This window comes from Erythrolamprus reginae, chromosome Z (assembly GCF_031021105.1).
Source record: "Erythrolamprus reginae isolate rEryReg1 chromosome Z, rEryReg1.hap1, whole genome shotgun sequence".
In the NCBI taxonomy this organism is placed as follows: Eukaryota; Metazoa; Chordata; class Lepidosauria; order Squamata; family Dipsadidae; genus Erythrolamprus; species Erythrolamprus reginae.
This window is the reverse complement of record NC_091963.1, coordinates 38,518,265-38,540,741: the sequence shown is the minus strand read 5'-3', so window position 1 is coordinate 38,540,741 and position 22,477 is coordinate 38,518,265. Positions and strand designations below refer to the sequence as shown.

The 22,477-nt window shown below is 40.9% G+C and overlaps 1 protein-coding gene across 1 annotated transcript in view; it reads left to right on the top strand.

Moving 5' to 3' along the window:
• THSD7A (thrombospondin type 1 domain containing 7A) overlaps positions 1–22,477 on the top strand; it is a 367,936-nt gene that overhangs the window by 16,798 nt on the left and 328,661 nt on the right. Inside the window, exons 3-4 of the mRNA XM_070730018.1 lie at positions 4,246–4,335; positions 4,436–4,487. The gene's annotated coding sequence lies outside the window, so the exon portion shown is untranslated. The remainder of the gene's footprint in view (positions 1–4,245; positions 4,336–4,435; positions 4,488–22,477) is intronic.

Below are 22,477 nucleotides of genomic sequence, written 5' to 3'. Positions count from 1 at the left end.
CATTCATACCAAACATAAAACAAAGTATAAAAAAGCCTGGGGGAAAGGTGTCTTAACTGCCCATGCCTGGCGGTATAAGTGAGTCTTGAGTAGTTTACGAAAGACAGGAAGGGTGGGGGCAGTTCTAATCTCTGGGGGGAGTTGGTTCCAGAGGAACGGGGCCGCCACAGATAAGGCCTTTCCACTGGGGCCTGCTGAACGACATTGTTTAGTCGATGGGACCCGGAGAAGGCCAACTCTGTGGGACCTTATCGGTCACTGGGATTTGTGCGGTAGCAGGCGGTTCCGGAGGTACTCTGGTCCAATGCCATGTAGGGCTTTAAAGGTCATGACCAAATTGCAGCAAGGAGATAAATTACTCTTTGAAGATGGCTAGGTGGGACTACATTCAGTGTATAAGACACACCCAAGTTTTCACCCTCTTTTGTGGTGGTGGGGTGAAAAGGTGCATCTTATACTCTGAAAAATAGGGTATATTTTTCTTGTGACAACACTGAAGAAATGACATGGCAACAATCTGAAGTAATCAGTGTACAGCTTGTATAACAGTGTAAATGTGCTATCCCCTCAAATTAACACAAGACACAATCATTCATGTCTACTGCTAGCAACAAAACTGAATACACCGCTAAGTGGTAATGTCCACATGGGGCCCAAATAGCTGTTTTCCCTTCCTGGTGTCATGCGACATATTACTGGTACAGGATTTCAGGTGTGAAGAGGAGCACATGTATTAAATTTGGTGTTATTGCTCTCCTTCTCTCACAGAAACCAGCTTCCTGATATATAATTTTGCCATCAGCCAAAATCTGTTGATTTTCTATGTAAAGTAAGCAGTAGTCAACTTGGGAATTATACAGACTTTGGTACAAAGGATTTGCTTTACAAAACATCATTCACAATTTTCAGTTATTTCTGTTTTTTTATTCTTGTTTTCTCAGGCCTTTATGTAATTAACTACAAAGCTGTAGTGTAAGGAAGTTTGTAAAATCTGAGCTGCAGGGCATGAAGTGTGGCTGAGGATTTTTTCTTTCTTTCAACAGTCTTCTTTCTTTTAAGGAATGGTATTTCATTGAACTTTCTATCATACTGCAAAGATACGTGAGAGGGAGATGGGAAGGAAGGAGAGAGAGAGAGAGACAGAGACATAGACACACACACACAGAGAGAGAGAGAGAGAGAGAGACAGACAGACAGACAGACAGACAGACAGACAGACAGACAGAGAGAGAGAGAGACAGAGAGTGCTTTTTGGCCTTTCTGCACTGGATTATTAAAACAGACTTTTTGGCTGCTATTACTGACATAAAGCTTCCAAAAATATGTTTATTTTAATGATGGTCACTTCCAATAGCATATTTAGATAACAATTTGTTGTGATGAATTAGCTATAATTTTTCTATTCTTAGGCTTAATATAACCTTATGAAATCAACTTTCAGCAACTTCATATTCAAATAACAACAAAAAAATTACATTAGCAACGTGTAGAAAAGCTATGTAGATAGAATAGAATAGAATTCTGAATAATGCTTATGTGTTATAGAATAATGCTTATGTATTAAATATATTATATATGAAAGCATAAAAATATTACTCAACTTTCATTGCTATTTTCATTTAATGTAATTCCAAAGTATTTAGTTAAATTCATATAAGGAGATCTTCAAAAGATATACTTCCTCACACATTAAGATCCTTAAATATTGCCCTAGATCCCTTGATCCAAACCCAGCTCTAAAAACTAGTAAATTGCTTGATAATGACACAGAAATGCTCCCTGGAGAAATATTGAAGTAAATCTCTTCAAGGCAGAAAGATGATCCATCAAATGTGGCCTATGATCTTCCTATCTAATTTCATTCTCATGATCTCTGTCCATTAAAAGCAGTTTGGAAGAAAAAACTCGACAGTGAAATGTACGCAAATGCTAACAAAGATATGTAGATTATATTTCTCATAATAGGAAAGAACAGAGGTGTCAAAACTCAAGGCCCGTAGGCAACTGGCCTATGGGATGTTTAAATCTGGCCCATTGGGCCATTTTGAAAAAGATGATGGATCTGGCCCATGATGCCTCTGCCAGCAAAAATAGAGTTTGGGAGAGCTGCAGGCGGCCTTAACAGTTGAAAACAGAGCCTGGCAGGGCCACGCACAGGCTGCAGGATGTCAAGCTGGCCACATCCAGCCACACCACACCCACCTCAGCCACACCCAACCCCTCCACCAGGTCAAACACAATTCTTATGTGGCCCTGAATGAAATTAAGTTTGACACCCTGGGAAAAAGATTCCCCCTCTCATTACCAATAGCTAAATACCTTATTAAAAATACAGATAAATATATTATTTATGTTAGGAAAAAATTATCAGTAATCATGTATTAGCATCCTCTTTCCCCCTAGGCCTTTACAATTCTATGCATGGTATGTATGTATGTATGTATGTTTGGTTTTTATATTAATAGATTTTTAATGATCAATACCAAATTACTGTTGTACACTGTTTTATTGTCGCTGTTAGCCGCCCCGAGTCTCTGGAGAGGGGCGGCATACAAATCCAATAAGTAAGTAAGTAAGTAAGTAAGTAAGTAAGTAAGTAAGTAAGTAAGTAAGTAAGTAAGTAAGTAAATAAATAAATTCTTATGAAATATATTTTATCATCTGCTTTACGAAAAAGTAGATTAGAATAAGTTTGCAAATTGTGTTACACTAATGAAACAAGAGGCATAACCACTCTTTTTACCTCTGACTAATTATTGAAACATATATAGTACTTAGGTTTATATAAAATGTTAAAAAACATTTTAAAAATATTCATCGCAGCTGATTTCTTTCCTAAACTATTAAGCCCCTATAAACAGAGTAAAGGAATTAGATGCTAAATTCATTCAAATTTGTGTAACAATTGTTGAACAGAGCCAGATATACTGAGATTACCTTAAGAAAGGGTTTCAAGACATTCAAGCTTTCCCATTGCAAAAACAACACAAAATATACAAATAAGACAACAAACTATTCATTTGGTTTATAGGTTTTATAGCACTTACTGTGTTTTCCTGAAAATAAGACTTTATCTTATATTTTTTTGAACCCTGAAATAAGTGCTTGGCCTTATTTTGGGGAATGTTATCCCCCCTGTTTGAGATTGGGAGGGGCAACTGGCCCCTTGTGCCAGCTTCCCAAAGGGTCACAGCAAGCTGTCCCACCATTTATGAAACAGCTGATTTGTGGGTGCTGCTCAAGCTGCCATCTCCAGCAAGCGTGACCAGTTTTGCAGCCAATTGTGGCTACAAAAGAAGTCAGAGGCCAAGCAACACACCCTATATACTTTGCTCTCAGCTTACCTAATGGTGACAGTGACAGCAGGCAATTCCATCCATGGAACACTGCATAACACTGAATAACAAACTGGCTTTTTGTATGCAGGTCTAGTGAACACGCTCATATCTTTTTTGTGTGTGGGCAGGAGGGGTGTTTTTAAAATTATATAAACATTAACTATTTTTGGCTATTCTTAAAAAATAAACAGGGAGATATTGGATTTCCATTTGGATGAGAGCTCACCAATAAGTTCTAGAATCAAGGGGGAAAACGGGAAGTTTAAGGGGGGGAAAATTAGAGACTGGTAAAAGGAATGCCCTTCATTTTTGTGACCATAAAGTCACAAAGAATGTAGAATGAATATAGTCCCTTGAATCTTTACATTTTAACTTGCATGTGTTAAAGGGCTTAATTATGCATGGTGCCCTTCCTGGATGTGGTAACCAGGCTCACAATTTATGTCAATGTCAGATTTGCAGAAGAGGTGGCAGTGTGAATGCTCCTCTTTAAAAATCCTAACCAATGAAGTTGTGCTGTTCACTAGGTTCCCATCAAAAGATGAAACATCATGATCTTTATTCTCATTATCCTACGATAATAAGTGCTGATTTTTGAGAAATGTATCTTTTATGTACAGTGAGAGGATACCCACCGAAACAAATTCCTTGTGTGTCCAATCACATTTGACTAATAATTTTTTTTATTCCATTCTACTGTATTCTGTTCTGTTGAGAATTCTTCTAGAATTCTTACAACACCTCCAAAAGAAATGCATCTACAAGCCCACCCCATCTTTGCATATGTGAGTGTGTGAAAGATCGCTGGATCAGGCAGTAGCCGGATGACCAGAGAATGGAGCTATCGGTAGTTATCCAAAATTCAATATAATTTCCATTAGTCTGTTTTCTTTTGGCATTCCCCCAGATACTTCGCTATTACCCATCCCGCTTCCTGGTAACACGGAGTTCGCAGCGCCAATTGTAGAGTAAGCAGTGATCGCCAGTGTAGACCGCGGTAAGCGATTGGTGTCAAGAGTCGGGGTTGGTGATGGGATAAAGTTAAATCTTGCTCCCAAGCTGAACTACTCAACGACGATATTTTTCCCTTTTGCCAGCTCCTCTCGGATGGTGCAGCAGTAACTACGGTAAAACCGGAGGAAGCGTAAGGTAAATAGCCTTGCGAGTCCTCGCCGAATAAGCAAATTGGGCCCCGGTCCTGTGGGGAAGCTGCATTGCGGCTGGAGAGGGCGAGAGTGCACGCGAGGCGCTCAGAAAGAAGGTGAAATAGAGGGGTGGCGCACCTTCGGAGGGGAAATTAAGGCGAAATAAAAACCGGGTCTGCTCGTGAAAAGAACTGATGGCGAGTAAGCAACCCCCTCCCCCTAAAAAAGATGACATAACAGCTACCCCACTGGACACCCCCCCCAGGAGCGAGGTAAGTACAGTCTGCCGCACTGCGCGCGCGCGCAACTTCTGCTAAGCGGGGAAAAGGACGGAGGGAAGTCCGGAGCAGGCAGTGATATTTTTTTCCAGCTGTCGCAATGACGGAGAACAAGTGGGCGTGGCTTCAGTTCTGTCAGTCTCTTGGGGCAATCAGTCTCCTTCGTAAGAATGCCTTTCATAGAGATAATGGAGAGGGATTGCCGTCCTGTGGTCCTTCAGGCCAGGTCTGAGCACTTCTCCAGCGCAGCCAGCTGTGGTAGGTAAGGTTGGCCTGGTCTGAGCATTCAGGTTTCTGAGTATTGTCCTATTCAATGGGGTTCATTATACTGTATTGTGCATAAGATTGCAACCATAGTATTATTCTAAGCAATGGACTTAGTTCCAGTTCTCACTGAATATGGTATGTTTTCCCAGGTAAATGTAAACTAAGTCAATGCTGCTCAACTTTGGCAACTCTTAAAATGGAGGGACTTCAAGTCCCAGAATTCCATAGGCAGCATGTTGGGGGAATTTAAAAATTCTACAGAATTGTATCTCAGAATTATTCAGCCAGCATTGTGGGAGATGAAATTCATACATTCCAAAATTATGGAAATCTTAAACTGGGGTACCCCAGGTATTGCCCTTGGGTGCAATATAGGTAGTTCTTGACTTCCAATCATAATTTTTGAGTCCAAAATTTCTTTTGCTGAACTAGACTTTTGTTAAATGAGTTTTGCCCCATTTTATAACCTTTATTGCCACAGTTAAGTGAATCATTGCAGTTGCTAAATTAATAATAGGTTTTTAAGTGAATCTGGCTTCTCCATTGACTTTGTTTGTCAGAAGGTTGCAAAAAGTGAGTTCTAAATAGATGCCAATGACCAAGCTGGCATTTTGTCTGGATTTTGTTCAAGGGACCATGGGGATGCTGTAAGTGTGGGGAAACAATCATAAATCATTTTTTCAAATGTCATTGTAATTTTCAATATTCACCAAACAAATGGTTGTAAGTTGAACACTATCTGTACTCCACTTGCTTTTTGTTTATGGCAATGGAAGCAAGAGCCAAAGCAAAAACACAAAGTACACTAGAATCATTGTGTCTAATATCCTCCCAAAACTTTGACTATAACTGTCAGGCAATCATTGGTCAATCTATCTGGAAATTAATATGAGTTGTTCTTTGTTGCTAAAAGTTTCTTCTTTTGGAAGTAAGACAGTGTAATTTTGGGGTGATAGTCTAACCACATGTATGTATCTATGAAGGTGCAGAAGAAAGTTGTTCAATTCTAATTCTAGCAAAAGTGTATTTTCAGATTACTGGATCATATTTTCAGATAATGAATAGGCTTTATTCGTATTTTATAAGGCTGCTCACAATTTTGGATTTGAACACCAGAAGATGTTTTGGAATATGCTGGAACTAGTAAGATGGGTGGCATATGAATTAAACAAACAAATTTGAGTTTATCTCTTTCTGAAACATTAAGGTATCTGCAAATTCAGTTTGAAGTGCATGACAATCCTAGAAAATGTTTGAGAAAAAAGTGCTTTTTATCAACAGAAGGTTGTCATGATGCACTTTTTTGATATTCACAAGTAACATGATATTTTTTTCTTGGCTTTCCAATACACTTGGAAAAAGTATTTCTGCTGTTTTAAGGAATTTACTAATTAATGTTTAAAGCAATGGCATCTTTAAACAAAGTTTAAAAATGGGGCTACTTTAAGGAATAACTGAAAACTATACTCATTTAACATTCAAAGCACTTCTTTTGAATCATTTTGAAAGTTGTATAGTAAAAAAAAAATCCAAAGTCTGTCAGAGATATGGTCCTAACATGAATTGTATTTTTGAAAAAAATATAGTTTAAAAAAATCCAGAAGTCTTCCAGGTATAATAAATTCTGGCTGGCTTTACTTACATGAATCATTTTGCAGCTACTGCTTTGTAAGCATCTCTTGTCATTCTACCTCCTCTAAAATGAGCTTCAGACCCATTTATCAAAAAGACAAGAATGTTTCAAGTCAATGCTGAATCATTCAAGCTGTTACAGTTAATCTGAACTTATCTTTTATTATATGGTCTAAAGTTTCAAACCAGCCTTAGGATGATGCAGGACATCCTAAACAAGAATGTATACATTTTATGTGTTTGGTTTAGCAATTCCTATTAGCAAAAATACTTGAGCAAGTGTTTGAACTAGACTATAGCTTGTTTATAGTAAACTAGTATTTTTTTTAAAAAAATATGGTTTATGATTGTATAAGAAAACAATTGCTATCCTGAAATTATTTTTATTTCTTGCTATTTTTATGTATTCTACAAATTAGTAAATTGGATCACTTTTATCAACTTCCACCTGAAGTGAAAAGGCTCACTGATATTTTTACTTATATACTTGGCTAGTGGAATAGCTTTTATTAGCTCCTCTATTGCATCTATTTAGAATGGAATTGGTTCAAATTGATGCATATTGCACAACCCCAAGTTATTGGGAATATGTTCTTTAATTAAGGTGACCATATTTTAATATTGGTAAAGTGCGACATGATTGACCGGGTTTTTTTTTCTTGATTAAAAATTTGGTCTATTAATTCCACACGATAAGTCCCGTTCGAATCCATAGCAATTAAGTCCAAGTACTTGTGTCTGTTCTTTGTTTCCTCTATTATGTCCAAATCTTATTGTAATCCACACCCAGTATTGTCTATTTAGTCCTCAATCCATGATCCACATTTTGCAATTCCTTTGATAAGTCCCAAACGGTAAAAGAATAAAAGTTTAATTTATTTTTCTGTTTTCTTTCATCCCGGAGCCCTTCTAGATTTCTTGCTGCTACAAAGTAACTGTTTACAATATGCACAGTCACTTCTCTCCTTCAATTCAGCTCAATTTTCAAAATTTCTTTGTTGATCTTCTCACTGATCAACTTCTGATTCACATTCTTCAGCTTCCTTCTGTGTGGTCGTTTCTGCCATGGCAGTTCTTTCTCCCGGAAGCTGCAGGGTTATCCTTATCCTCCAAGGCAGCGGCAATCTGCCTCTTGAATTCTGGAGATCCCCCTGATCTATGATTGGTCCCTCCAGGTCCGATCAAATTGTGAAAGAGATTCAGGAGCAAAGCTTCACTCCTTGCCTCCTGTTGCAGTCTTGTCGCCTCGTAAAGTAAAAAAAAAAATTAAAGACTTTTTAAAAACGCCGCAGGACAAATTGTTAAGAATCGGGACTCTCCCGTCAAAAACTGGACATCTGATCACCTTATCTTTAATATTTTAATAGCTGTTGCCCTATTCCTTTGGGGTCATGTGGAGGTCATGTCTGGCTCTACAGGCAAAAGAAGAAATGCAAATCCTAGGTGTTTGTCTGAGCTAATCTTGTCAATTTTGGCTCGTTACCTATTGTGTTGTTTATTTGGAATCTCTTTGCTTATGAATAGATTGGCCTGGATAAAAAAATCTCCATTCCTAAAAAACCCAGCCTCTTCAAGCTTCTGCTTGAGGCTGATTTTACGACAGAAATACTGGGGCTGTTTTCTGCCTTTTAAAAGATTTTTCTCCATTTCTTCTTTAGGGAAAATATTCCATCCTGCCTCTTTTTAATATTAAGAATATTTTAATCTGGGGAGGTGGGGACTTTCCACAGTATATTATTTTCAAATCTAGCAAAATAGTAAAATAAACTAAACTTATATAGTAAACTACTATGAGAGGAGAGAGAGATTGTTAAAAATCTCTGATGTTCAGTACAAGTCTTACTGAATTCAGTATGCTTTTTCCAAGGAAATGTGCATTGAGATAACATTTAATAAATTCAATTCGAAAAGCTTACTTCACATTCTGTATAATGAAAATATATACATATATTTGGGACAAAAAATTTGGAAAATTTGGGGATTAGGGAAATAAATTATAAACTGACCTTAGCAGCATCATATAAGGAGACTATCACTAAATGTTTTACCATTGGCACATACCTCCAGCATAATTGGCAACGATGCTTCCTTTAGTGTCTTCGAAATGCTGGAAATGTATAAAAGAGAAAGGGACTTACTATCATTTGTGGTGGATGTGTCCTAAAGTCTGAAACTTTATTCTGGAACAAAATTAGGAATTAGGAAATTATACAACAGAAAATTGATCTAAGGCTGGAGATATTTTTATTGGGAATATTTCATACAAAATTCACAAAAGAACGTTATCTAATATTGCATATAACGTCCGCAACCAGGATAATAGATGTACAAAATTGGAAAACTGACAGTATCCCCTCTTTATCCATGGTGCTAGAAAAATATTAGAATGTTCATAAATGTGCAAATTAAGTATGGAGATATGCAAAAAAGAAGATTCTGAATTTTATGAAATGTGGAAAAAATGGTACAGCTGTTTGAAACAAAATAAAAACTCAAAAATTTGGTCATAAAGCAAGGAATATTCCAGATGAATCTCTAAATGTTTGTACTCTCTCTTCCCAGAAACAACAAGTGAACTATATGTATAGAAGATATGGATGTGAAAATATAGTATGAGACTAAATAATTGTCTTTGGTAAATATTAATGGAGATTAAAAGAAGTCAGATAATATTGTAATATGAAATCATATATAGAAATACTTTGAAATATCTGTAAAAGTGAGTGACCATTCTTCATGTTTGTTTTGGTTTGTGTATCTTTTTTGTATTTTGTATATTATTTTGTTTGTCTTGTTTGCTGTCTTTTTTAATAGAAAAATCTAATAATGATTTTTTTAAAAAAGAAAAGAAAATATATACATATATTTGTAGTCTTGGAAAGCTCTCTCCCTTACAAATTACACAGTGCAAATATCTAGAAAGCAATAGGGTCCCAAAATGGTAGAAACCCTGCTTTTATTTTATTTTTTTGCCAAGGTAGGACTACTATGGTATAGGTAATCACTGCCAGGAAAGAAAAAGTAGTTCAAAAATCTGTACTGATCCATTTATTAGGCAGCAGTATTGAAATTTGGCCAAGAAACACTTTGGGCCAAAATATGCTTGTTGTTTGCTAATGGTTGTATCTAGATGAAGATTGTTATGGAACTATTTCCATTGGATTTTTGGCAAATTGAGAAGATAATTCAATTCAATTCAATTTATTAGATTTGTATGCCGCCTTTCTCCAAAACTTGGGGCGGCTCACAGAATAAGTATAAAAACTTATTAAATCCTAATGCTATGATTATTGGAGCTGATGAATTACTATTGGATTATTGGATCTGATGAATTACTGTGCTCCAGTGTTTATTTGCGGTTGGTAGCCATATTGGAAGAATAATACTGTTTTGAACAGAAAGAATTTTGCAATGGTACAAAAGAACCCAGTGATGCTCTACCCCTATTTTGGAACAGGGAAGCTTAGCCGTCAACATCTAAACAATAGAATAGCAAACAGCTGGGATACTGTTTCATTGACTTTAAGATCAGTGACAGTGGCCATTTCAATCAATGGCCAAATACTGATTCTATACCAAAAACAGCTGAGCTACCTTTCCTCAGGAGATTTAACATAATTTGCTATGGATTAAATAGAGACCACATTTTTCCTCACAATATACATGATTGTCGGATGCTAGAACGAGTTTGTGTTATATATAATTACTGCTCGTAAATGATCATTATTGAGAAGTAATTCTTGCTTCTTTTTTCAATCAAACCTTCCATTCCCTTTCCTCTCTGTGCTGTACTCCATACATTTCATGAAGCAGATTGGGATTACAGAAATTTATGTGATAATACATTTGTTAAGACATTTGACTGACCTTGACTGATCCTTAGAAGGCCAGATCCTGAAGATGAGATTCAAATATTTGGCCAGGAAGAACTCACTGATTTTATTTATTTTTATTTATTTATTTATTATTTAGATTTGTATGCCGCCCCTCTCCGCAGACTCGGAGATAAGAGCCTGATGCTGGAAAAGGCTGAGGGCAAAAGAAAAAAGGGATAACAGAGAATGAGGGGTTTGGATGGAGTCACTGAAGCAGTAGGCATTAGTTAGTTAGTTAGTTAGTTAGTTAGTTAGTTAGTTAGTTAGTTAGTCCAATACACAATACATATTGAAGAGGATAGACGTGAGGTATTATATATAAAGAAAGGATATAAAAGTAGAGGAGAAGATATATGAAAGGAAGAAAAGATATATGATATATGACATAAGGAGAGACAATTGGACAGGGGACAAAAGGCAGGCTAGTACACTTATGTACGCCCCTTACTGACCTCTTAGGAACCTGGAGAGGTCAATCGTGGATAGTCTAAAGGAGAAATGTTGGGGGTTAGGGGTTGACACTACTGAGTCCGGTAATGAGTTCCATGCTTCGACAACTCGATTGCTAAAGTCATATTTTTTACAGTCAAGCTTGGAGCGATTAATATTAAGTTTGAATTTGTTGCGTGCTCTTGTGTTGTTGCGGTTGAAGCTGAAGTAGTCATTGACAGGCAGGACGTTGCAGCATATGATTTTGTGGGCAATACTTAGATCGTGTTTTAGGCGTCATAGTTCTAAGCTTTCAAGACCTAGGATTGATAGTCTGCTTTCGTAGGGCATTCTGTTTCGAGTGGAGGAGTGAAGGGCTCTTCTGGTGAAGTATCTTTGGACATTTTCTATGGTGTTGATGTGCGACATGTGGTAGGGGTTCCAGACAGATGAACTGTATTCAAGGATTGGTCTGGCAAAAGTTTTGTAGGCTCTGGTGAGTAGTGTGAGATTGCCGGAGCAGAAGATGCGTAGGATCAGGTTAACAACTCTAGAAGCCTTTTTGGCGATATTGTTGCAGTGGGTTAAATGGACTCCGGGGGATGATAGAAGACAGGAGGACCTGACGGAACATTGCCAATAGGGTCGTGATGTGTTGGACATGACTTTGCAACTAACAACAACAATAAAGCTATAAGAAGACTCTGAATTTGAACTACTGTATCTCACATCATGTATGGAACTTTAGCATAGTGGTAATAGCCATCATGACCTTTCTCTATTTGTAAATAAGTCAGGGAAAATTCAGCATTTGTTGAATCATTTTCTCCGTACTGAAGGAGCGGGTCCAGCAGTCACATGGGTTGCTCACGTCCAATCCGGTGGAACTGAGCCTAGTGTTAAAAAAGCTTGCCGGATCCGCCCCTTCCCCAGAATTCGCTCAGTTCGCATATCCTGCGGTTGTATTGTGATAGCTCGTTCAACATTCTAACACCTTCCCTTCGATCTTTTCCTTCAAAAATAGTAAGAATTGTTTTACCATTATTATTTACTTGCACTAATAGCGCCAGCCGTTTGCGGCTCGGCTTTTTTACTTTGGAGAAGTTGCGGTTTCGTTTTCCCCCGGCGGTTTTGCCGTGTACGATCCCCGCGGCCGCTTGTGGATTCTTTTAATCCTTTGGCCTGGAGGTTCTGGTGCAAGTATTAATTTATTGATTTATTGATTCTTTATTGTATATATATATTAAAGGGCTTAAGAAATACCTCCTGCGGAGTGAGACGGCTTTCTAGTCTCCTGGACTTAGTCGATCGCTTCCCCTTTAAGCCATATTCGGAGCGATTTTTCGGCGCGAAGGCCTTCGCGCCCTTTTTAAATTTAGGCCTCTCGTGTTGGCCTCCTGCCAGCCGCGTAGGCCTCAGTCCACCGCGTGGATCCCGGAGCGGGCCTTGGGACGCCCAGGCTAAATTCTCCACCGGCTAAGCCTCCAACCAGAGTGCCTTGGTTTACTTAATTGAAAAGTTTAGGGAGGCTGGCCCCGCTGGATTTGGGGACACGAACTCTGGGTTTGCCCAGATTGTCCTCACGTCTCAGCAGCTTCGAGGCCTCGAAGCAGGATCCATTCCTCTTGGGAAGTCCTTGAAATTCTTCTCCTTATTTATTCAGTTATTGGCTCAGCCTTGTCTTCTGTTAATTGTCAGACTATGGCTACTTTTCCCAAGAGAGGCACAACTAAAGGTCCCAGAGAGGCCAGGCCTACAGGCGATGAGATTACTAGTATCCCCCAGGCCTCTTCCTCCTCTTCTCCAGGGGCCCGCCCCTCGACCAAGGTCACCAGGGCCGAGAAGAGAAGGGACCTAGCCCTACAAAGAATCCATGACAAATCAGCAAAACGTTTAAAAGTGCAGGCCCAAGTACTCAGTAGTCAAGACCCCCCAGAGGCTTCTAGTCTACCTCCTTCTGGGGTCCCTGTGTTATCTCTGGATGAGCCTAACCTAGACAGACCCCAACCTAACCTATGGGGCATAGGTCCAGAGGAACCAGATATTATTGAAGATTCCCCCCAGCCAGGATCCTCCCAGGCCTTTAGGGATTCTTCTGCCATTCCTGCTGATATTTCTAGTTTACCTCCTGAGTTCCAATCTATTTTTGCTGTGTTGTCTAAGGCCATTGATGCCAAACTCTCTTCCATCAATGAGCTTCCCTTACCTCCTCCTCCTTCTCGTCCCTCCCGCCCCTTGGGTTCTTCCCCAGCGGTTAGAGCTCCTATTCAGGATGATTCAGATTCCTCTCAGGACGAATATGAGGATATGGAGGATGATGAGGACCCTTTTCAAGGCCTATCAGATGATGAGGAATCCCAAATAAAGGTTCCTTCTCCAATTACCATTTTCCCTTCTCAATTATTCAAATCTCTCCTCCTCAAAGCTAGGATTTCTACGGGATTAGCGGCCCAGGAGAAACAAGCCTCCACTTCCACTGATCCCCCGGAGGAGAATTTACCTTACTTCACAGAGGAACAGGAGGATAACGAGGTAATTCCTATGCCTAAATTGTTTAAAGATGCCTTACTCAAACAGTGGGATTTCCCAGCCTCTGGCCTTAATCCCTCCACCAAAGACAGAAAGTTGTACAAACTTTCCTCTTCCTATGAAGAGCTTCTATCCTTTCCCAAACCGGATGAACCTGTCAAGATCCTTCACTCGGCAGCGGCTGTGCCAGGAGAGGCGGAGGAAGTCCTCCGCCCAGAGGACAAGCGTATTGAACAAATGCTCAAAAGAGGATTCACCGCAGATTCCTGGGCCATTAAAAGTTCTGCAGCAGCCTCCTTTTTCTCCAGAGCCATGCTGCTGTGGCTTCGCCAACTTCAACAGCATATTCCTCCCGATGACTTGAGAGGTCAACAAGACTTCAACAAGGTCTTTGCAGCTGCCCAGTACGTGGCTGATGCCACCTTGCAATCTACTAGATTTTCTGCTAAGTCTATTGCAGCTTCTACAACGGCAAGGAGACTCCTATGGATTCGCCCTTGGCAAGCGGGAGTACGCCAGAAGTGGCAGTTATCCCAGGGACCCTTAAAGCGCGACCTTCTTTTCGGTGATCTTCTGGATCCACTCCTCACGGAAACCACGGACAAGAAGAAAGTTTTGGGTCCAACCACAAAAAAGGCTACCAAAACGCAGTCCTTTCGTCGCCCGGGGCGCCAGCAAGATCAAGCGGCTTCCTATCAGAGATCTCCAGGTCAGTATTCCCCCCGCTTTCGTTCCCAAGGTAGGAACTCCAGGGGTAGAGGTTTTCGCTTCCAAAGGGGAGCTTCCTCTAACAGGGCCTCAAAAAAACCTAGATGGTAATCTTTCCTCTATTCCCATAGGGGGTCGCCTAGCTCATTTCGCCTCTAATTGGCGTCTCACCTCCAAGGACCCCTGGGTCATTGACACTGTTCAAACAGGCCTTCTTTTAGAATTTATTTCTCCTCCCCCTAAACGTTTTATTTCCTGCCCTTCTCCCAGGTCCTCCTCAGATTGTAACCGTATGGAGGAGGCCATTTCTCATCTATTGTCCATCAGAGCCATTCAACCGGTTCCTTCCGGTCAGAAGGGCCTAGGTTTTTACTCCATTCTATTTATGGTTCCAAAGTCCTCCGGAGGTTGGAGAGCTATTTTGGATTTAAAGAAACTAAACCTATTCATCAAATATAGGAAGTTTAAGATGCACTCCTTATCTTCTATTTTGGCCGCCATTCACACGGGAGATTTCATGGTCTCCTTAGACCTCACTGAGGCCTACCTTCACATTCCTATAGCCAAATGCCACAGAAAATTTTTACGTTTTTCCTTTCAAGGCAGGCATTTCCAGTATAGGGCGATGCCATTTGGCCTTTCCTCGGCCCCTCGGGTCTTTACAAAGCTCTTGGGGTCACTGGCGGCCTATATCCGGGCGTCTCCCATCCACATTTTATGTTATCTTGATGATATTTTGATTCATGGGAACTCCCTAGAGAAAGTGAAAACAGACCTTTCTGTCACCATGTCAGTCCTTCAGGACCATGGATTTTCCATCAACTTGAAAAAAGTCACCTCCAACCTTCCACATCCATTTCTCACCTGGGTTCCATTATCAATTCAGAATCCTCCCAGGTTTTTCTCTCTCCCGAGAGAAAACTTAGTATAGGGGAGTTAATTTCTAACATTGTATCTAATTCTTCAGTATCCATAGTAACTCTGTCTTCCCTTTTGGGGAAGATGGTGTCATGCATAGGCATCATTCCCTGGGCTCGCCTTCATGCTAGGGAACTCCAGTGGCTCCTATTACCCTTTCAGAGATCGGGGCACAGCAACTCAAATCGGCGCATTGTCATCCCACCAAGTGTTCGCAGATCCTTCAAGTGGTGGAAGTCTCCGGCCATGGACAAAGGATCCCCGTTCAGGTGCCCGGATCAATTTGTCATCACCACAGATGCCAGTCTATCGGGATGGGGCGCCCACGCCCAGGGGATGATAGCCCAGGGCACGTGGTCCCCGGAGGAAGCTTCCAGGCCAATCAATTGGCTAGAGTTAAGAGCCGTTTCCCTGGCTCTGAAGCATTTCTCTCCTCGCATTCCCAACCGGCACGTTCTCATTCTCACCGACAACATTGCCACAAAAAGCCATATCTGCAGACAGGGGGGCACGAGATCCAAGGCTCTCATGAGGGAGGCCCTCAAGTTAGGCCTTTGGGCGGAAAAACATCTTCGGTCGCTCCTAGCCGATCACATCTCGGGGAGCCTCAACGTCCAGGCGGATTGGCTATCTCGAGCAACGATAGACCCAGGAGAGTGGAACCTCCATCAAGACCTGTTCCATCAAATCAGCCTCAGATTCGGCCTACCAATCCTGGATCTCTTCGCGACCAATGCGAACGCCCAACTCCCTCGCTTCTTTTCCAGATTTCCATCCCCGGGAGCGGAAGCAATCAATGCCCTCCGGAGTCCATGGCCTCCAGGCCTTCTCTACGCATTCCCTCCAATTCCAATTCTCCCGGACGTGATTCACAAGGTCCTCACCGAGAGGGCCCGAATAATCTTAATCGCCCCTCATTGGCCCCGCCGGCCCTGGTTCGCGGATCTCCAACAGCTGTCCGTCCAGGACCCTTGGCGACTCCCCGTTTCGGGGGATATGCTGCGGCAGGGGGCCTCTTTCCATCCAGACCCGGAGTGGTTCCACCTCACCGCCTGGCTGTTATCAGGAGAGACTTAGAACTGCGTGGTCATGACCCCGATTCAGTGGAGGTCATTTTAAAGGCCAGAAGGGGTTCGACCAATCGAATCTACGACCACACGTGGTCCAAGTTTCACCAGTGGTGTCTACAGGAAGGTCTCTCCCCTCTGTGCATCCCCATACACAGAATTATTTCCTTCCTTATGCAAGGCTTCCATAAAGGACTTTCTACCAGCACCCTCCGGCGTCATCTGGCAGCCATTTCATCTGTCCTAGGGGGTCCCCGCAGACAGCCTCTCCGATCCTTCCCTGAAGTTCAGGAATTCCTCAAGGGCATAGCCAACCTCAGACCTTCCAAGGTCCACAGGTATCCATCCTGGGATTTGCCACGGGTTCTCCATTCCCTCACGCAGGCACCATACGAACCCCTAAAATCGGCGTCCCTCAGGTACCTATCTTTTAAGGTAGCATTCCTGGTGGCTATTACCTCTGCCCGACGCATTTCGGAGCTGGCTGCCCTCTCAATCAGGCAGGACCTTTGTCAATTCCATCAGGACAAGGTAGTCTTGCGACTGGACCCCACCTTCTTACCCAAGGTCAGTTCCATGTTCCACAGATCTCAGGATATTGTCCTACCTTCCTTCTGCCTCCAACGAGACCATCCCTTGGCAATTAGATGGCACACCCTGGATCTCATCAGAGCGCTGAGAATCTATATCCAACGCACAGGACCCTTTCGGAGGTCAGAAGCACTTTTTATAGCCTATCACCCCAGAGTCATGGGGGCCAAAGTGTCTTCAACAGTAATAGGCCGTTGGATCAGAGGGACTATATCTAAGGCCTATGAGTCGGCCTCCCTCTCAGTTCCAAGGAACATCACAGCGCATTCCACCAGGAGCGCAGCCACCTCGGCCGCTTGGGCGACTCAAGCCCCGTTGGAGGAGGTCTGCAAAGCAGCCACTTGGGCCTCGCCAAATTCCTTCATCAGGCACTACAAGATTGATTCTTACGCTTCAGCGGACGCTGCCTTCGGCAGAAGGGTACTCCAATCCGTTATCTCACACGATAGCAATCTAATCCCACCCTAGGGACCATCTATTGGGTATGTCCCATGTGACTGCTGGACCCGCTCCTTCAGTACGGAGAATAGGCGTTGATTGCTTACCTGAACGCCTCTTCTCGTACGGTGAGCGGGTACAGCAGTCACTTCCCGCCCTTGTATGTGTCTTCTTTACCTTTCTATATCTTTCTTCCTCTAACAATGAGAGTTGAACACTACAGAGCTTCACAGCTGAGCCTAGTCTATGGATTCGCGAATTCTGGGGAAGGGGCGGATCCGGCAAGCTTTTTTAACACTAGGCTCAGTTCCACCGGATTGGACGTGAGCAACCCATGTGACTGCTGTACCCGCTCACCGTACGAGAAGAGGCGTTCAGGTAAGCAATCAACGCCTATTTAACTAGTAAGATTGTTTTTAATAGAAAAAAGAAATCATTCTCCTTAAGGGAGAACAATTGTAGATATCAACCATTTTATCAAAATTCTTTTTTCTTAAGCTAACTTAAGACAAAAGTTTATTTAAATCAGAAGAATAGAGATAAGGGATATTAATAGCTTGATCAAAATTAAATGCCCATTTTTTAAAGCTAGCTACATCCAGTGTGATGGAAGCTTATTTACATCACAAGAGTAGAGAGGAGGGACTTGGTACTATTATGAGAATTAAATTTATGTTTTAGCTTTTAAAATAATTGTCATTTCACATTAAGTTCTTAGGAGGGAGAACACAAACATGTAGTTGTCTCTAATTAAATATATTTTGTTCTGCTTTACTCCTATGTATTCGGTGACTTTTGCTGAGGTCAATGCAAAGTCTAATTTATCACACAGATTAGTATTGATCAAAGTAAACCTAAGATCGATATTGGATTTTGAGGGTCAGTAAATTTGTAAATAGGATGAAATATGGAAGACAATGTATCTATCAGATACAATTTTTTAGAAAAGAAAAGAAACAGCAGTTGTATGTGTGAGGAAGAAAACATTTAACTAATTAAAGATGTGATGCTCCTAATGAAAGATGTCATGCTATTACATAAATAGCTAAACATTTAAATGGTTTAATGAATTTGCTACACTGCACTGCTGGAGTACTTGAAAAGGGTTGCTTCAGTAACTTCTGGACTGTGTGAAAGAATGCTACATCAACACATATAGGTAAATTAGTTTTGTTGAACAAGTCAGATTTATTCATCTGATTAAGTTAAGATGTGTGTCTGTGTGTCTTAAACTAAACAGAAACAAATCATGTCTTAGAGTTATATGTAAATTAGGTGCTCTGGACAGCTGCCGACTTCTTTGTATATAATTTTGATGATGTACAAATGAGGATATCATTTGAATTATGTGGTTACAATTGAAAGTGAATATTTGTGCACCAGTTTAGGAATGAGGATCCAATGCAACATAGTGCTATTATCCCTTGGCAACCATAATTCTGCACTTGCTTGTAATTGCCTAAAATGTATTGAATGAAATACTTTATTAACTGGCAACTTTAAGAAAAAAGTTATAGCAGGATTCCTTTTCCCATGGTTTCTTATAAAAATCAGAATATGTTCTATTATTAGACACTACCTATTTTCTTATTAAATTCTAGTCGTGTTTGAAAAATAATGCTTTATTCAGAATTGAAAGCTGATTTTGGAAAAAGCCGACTCGCCTAAAACCCTAAAATGAAAAGTTGCAAATATTTCTTTTTTAAATAATTATTTTGCTCCAAATGTTTCTTTCTAGTCCTAACCAGGTGCTAATGATGTTTCCAGCTCTTACCCGCTTGCAAGCTCTTTCACTCTCTGTGAATAATGTTTTCCAAACACTGTATGTAGCGTTTTTTTATTGTTCTACTTGATCCGTATGTTTCTTTCCAGGCCTATCCAGGTGCTAACAATTTTCCCAGCTCTTATAGGCTTGAAAGATCTTTCATATGAGAGCATATGTACCAAGACAAATTCCTTGTGTGTCCAATCATACTTGGCCAATAATTAATTCTATTCTATTGTTACTCTCTGCTAAGAATATTTTCCAAGCCCTAAGTCTTTGCAGGGTTTTTTTATCATTGCTCTACTTGCTCAGAATTTTTCTTTCCAGTCCTAACCAGGTTCTAACAATGTTCCCAGCTCTTACTGGCTTGCAAGCTCTTTCATTGTTACTCTTTCCAAATAATTTATTTTTTAAAGCCCTAACCAGGGGATAAAATAATGTGCTGAAACTGACCATACTAAGGATGCTAGACAGAGGAATATCTGGTAAGCAGATTCTTTCCCCTATTTTCCTCCTCCAAAACTAAGGTGTGTCTTATATTCTGATGCATCTTATACTCCGAAAAATGTGGTATATAGTAATAATATAATGATTAAAGAGTTGAACTTGGGAGATTTGGGTTTAGGCTACTACTAAAATATATAACGTACTGGGTAAGTATGGTCCAGTCACTTTCTTAGCCAATTGAGTTCTTGGGATGACATTTCTGGGAACTCTCAAAAGAAAAAAACTGTTGTCATCATCCACTTTCTAAACCGCAAGAGAAAAAAACACACCTCTTTTTCCAGATAGTGCTTCTTGTGTAGCATTTTCAACTGGGGCATTCCAGAAATGTTGGGACTTCAATTTCCAGGATTTCTACCTAGATTGGGAGAAGTTATAGTAGAATGAAGTTCTTGACTTATACATCAGAAGAAATCAGGTGGGTGGGATGAGTGTATCATTACAATGCTTCCTCTTATTTTTATAAAACACATCCTAGGACAGATTGTCCCTGCATGTGATGTAGAGAGTATATATATTAAATACACTAATTTTGTAAATGTTCATGATCTTTTAGAGCTTTTGTTAAGGTATAAAACTGGAAATAAGCAATATGATCACATAAGCACAAAGTAATCATGCTACTCATACTATTGTATATTTATGGAAAGGCGTACTACTACTATAATGTTTGTGCTGCAGATATTTCAGATGGAGCATTTTAGGAAGAGGTAAATGACAAGTTTGAATTCAAGCGTTATTTATGTCTTTAGGTGATTTTAGGACTGTAGTCTTCATCTTTGTAGCCTGAATCTAATAGGTTCCTTTTTATTAAAATCAATGGAAAGAAGTGACCTAAAGTGAACAACAAACAAAAATCCTAACTCTGTACTTCCTTTAGGAACATAAGAAATTATCCTTTCTTAAAATCAGATCTTTGGTTCACCCAGTTGAACTCCGGTAACTTTGACCAACTTGAACTCTTTTGTTCATTTATTAATTGGACTTATATGCTGCACCTCTCCATGGACTTTATCTTGTTCTCTTGTCAATGCCAAGAATCAAACCTCATATAAAATAGAGCAGAGGTCCCCAACCTTTTTTGCACCAGGGACCGGCTTTAAGCTAGACCAGTTTTCCATGGCCCGGTGGGGGGGGGGGGGCTTTGGTCAAATGGGGGTGGGGTTATGGAGGGGTGGAGCTTAGTGACGCAGCCCTCCACACTTCTCCACAGGGCGGGGAGAATCAGGAGGCTCCTTTGGCGGCTGGGGGCTGCCTGGCTTTGTGATTTTGCCTGGGGGGGGGGAGTTAGGAAGGTCCTACTTCTCCCCCCCCAGCCAAAAATTCAAAGCCTATCTGCTGGATACGGGCGATGAGTGGGGGGACAGAGCGGCGCGGAAGCCTCTTGCAGCAGCTGCCACAGCCACCGGCTTCGGCGTCGCTCGTCCCGCTCATCGCCCGTATCCAGCAGATAGGCTTTGAGTTTTTGGCTGGGGGGGGGAGAAGTAGGACCTTCCTAAGTCCCCCCCAGCCAAAAACTCAAAGCCTATCTGCTGGATACGGGCGATGAGTGGGACAGAGCGGCGCGGAAGCCTCTTGCAGCAGCTGCCACAGCCACCGGCTTCGGCGCCGCTCGTCCCGCTCATCGCCCGTATCCAGCAGATAGGCTTTGAGTTTTTGGCTGGGGGGGGAGAAGTAGGACCTTCCTAACTCCCCCCCAGCCAAAATCACAAAGCCAGGCAGCCCCCAGCCGCCAAAGGAGCCTCCTGATTCTCCCCGCCCTGCCCGACGCCCCACCCTGTCCTGCATAATGTCCTCTGCCGGGAGGGCAGCGCCGCCGCGGACCGGCTGGAAAACCCCAACGGCCCGGTCCCGGTCCGCGGACCGGCGGTTGGGGACCTCTGAAATAGAGGCATTAGCACTGAGTTGCCAGTTTTATTTTTCCTCCTTGCTGGGGCAAGCTACAGATTTTACAAAGTTGCAGATGACATACTGTTTCATTTCCTTGCTTCCTTGCCATTCAATAATAATAATAATAATAATAATAATAATAATAATAATAATAATAATATAATATTAGATTTGTATGTCGTCCCTCTCCGAGGACTCGGAGGATTCACTACTACTGGTATACACACATCTGAAAAGATTGGAATGGGACATTTGAATAGGGCTCTCTAAATCTACAATCTGGGATACATGTGCTTGGAAGAAGTTCCTTTAATCTCTGTGCAAATAGATACTGAATAAAGATGCATTATATTTGGCTACATTAATCCGACTTGTGAACAAACCATTGTTTGCAAAAATCAGAATAACATTTAATGGTATGCCAAGATTGCGGCTTCAGGCTTCCACAGTTCCCATAGGGAAGAAAAAGGGTCACGTTTTATTTGCATTTAAATGAAGCATGCATACAATTAACTTTTGCCTGAGGGCCATTAATACTGGAAGCGTCCTAGAAGCAAAATAAAATAAAGATGTATCAGCCAGAGTGTCACATTGTGACAATTTCAACAATATTTCTACCCTGTGTACATACTGCTGACAGACAATTCTTGTAGTAAAGACCAAAGAGCAGACAATTCTTGTAGTAAAGATTAAAATCAAGTCATCAACATCTGGCTTTTTAGCAGAATGTGAATAAGGTGATTTTTCTGATCTCCCACCAAACATCCTATGCCTACTATAGTTGCACCTTGCTCACCTGTATTCCTGGCAGAAAAGTTGAAATTGCAACTTCTAGAAATCCTTGATAAGATATTGGCTATCTTTGTGCAACAGTATGTAGGTATGATGCTGGAAGACAGGAGGAAAGTAATGATCAGATATTAAACTGAAGGATGCATAGATTTTCTCATGGTTAAACTATTTTCAGATTAAGAAAATAATGTATTTTATTTGCTTAGTGTATTCACATGAACTAAGATTATTAATTTCATAGTTCTTTGCACCCAGGCTAAAAGTTTTAAACATATCTTTTAGTACTAAAAAGGACTGACTTATATTTTTTT